Consider the following 702-nt stretch of genomic DNA (forward strand, 5'->3'; position numbering starts at 1 on the left):
AACCGGGACAAAAGAGAGGCATTGGTCCCGGTTGGTGCCACAAACCGGTACTAATACACCCCTTTAGTCCCGGTTCGTGCCACCAACCGGGACTAAAGGCCTTACGCTGACACGGTGCAGTGGGATGTTTAGTCCCACCTCGCTAGCTGAGGAGCGGCCGCACCTGTTTATAAGTGCAACTCTGCCCTCCCATTTGAACTCATCACTACTGCAGGCCTACTGGCCTAAACTTGTGTCTCTGCCTGTGGGCCTGCTGGGCAGTCTGCGGGCCTGAATCCTGGCCCAATAAGGTTTCTAGTCGTATTCAGGCCGTGGTGGCCCAGTAGGTGGCAAATTTTTTATTTTCCCCATTTTTTTGTTTTCTTTTTTGCTTTATTTATTTTATGATAATTCTTTTTACTATTAAAGTTTGTAACAAAATTCTAATTATTTATTTATTTTCTCTTATAATAATTCTTTTTTGCTTTTAATGTTTTGAACAGAATTCTAATTACTTATTTATTTTCTTTTATGATAATTCTTTTTGCTATTAAAGTTTGTAACAAAATTCTAATTACTTATTTATTTTCTTTTATGATAATTCTTTTTGCAATTAAATTTTGTAACAAAATTCTAATTACTTATTTATTTTATTTTATGATAATTCGTTTTGCTTTTAATGTTTTGAACAGAATTCTAATTACTTATTTATTTTCTTTTATG

Source organism: Triticum dicoccoides, chromosome 5B (genome assembly GCF_002162155.2).
Source record: "Triticum dicoccoides isolate Atlit2015 ecotype Zavitan chromosome 5B, WEW_v2.0, whole genome shotgun sequence".
NCBI lineage: Eukaryota > Viridiplantae > Streptophyta > Magnoliopsida > Poales > Poaceae > Triticum > Triticum dicoccoides.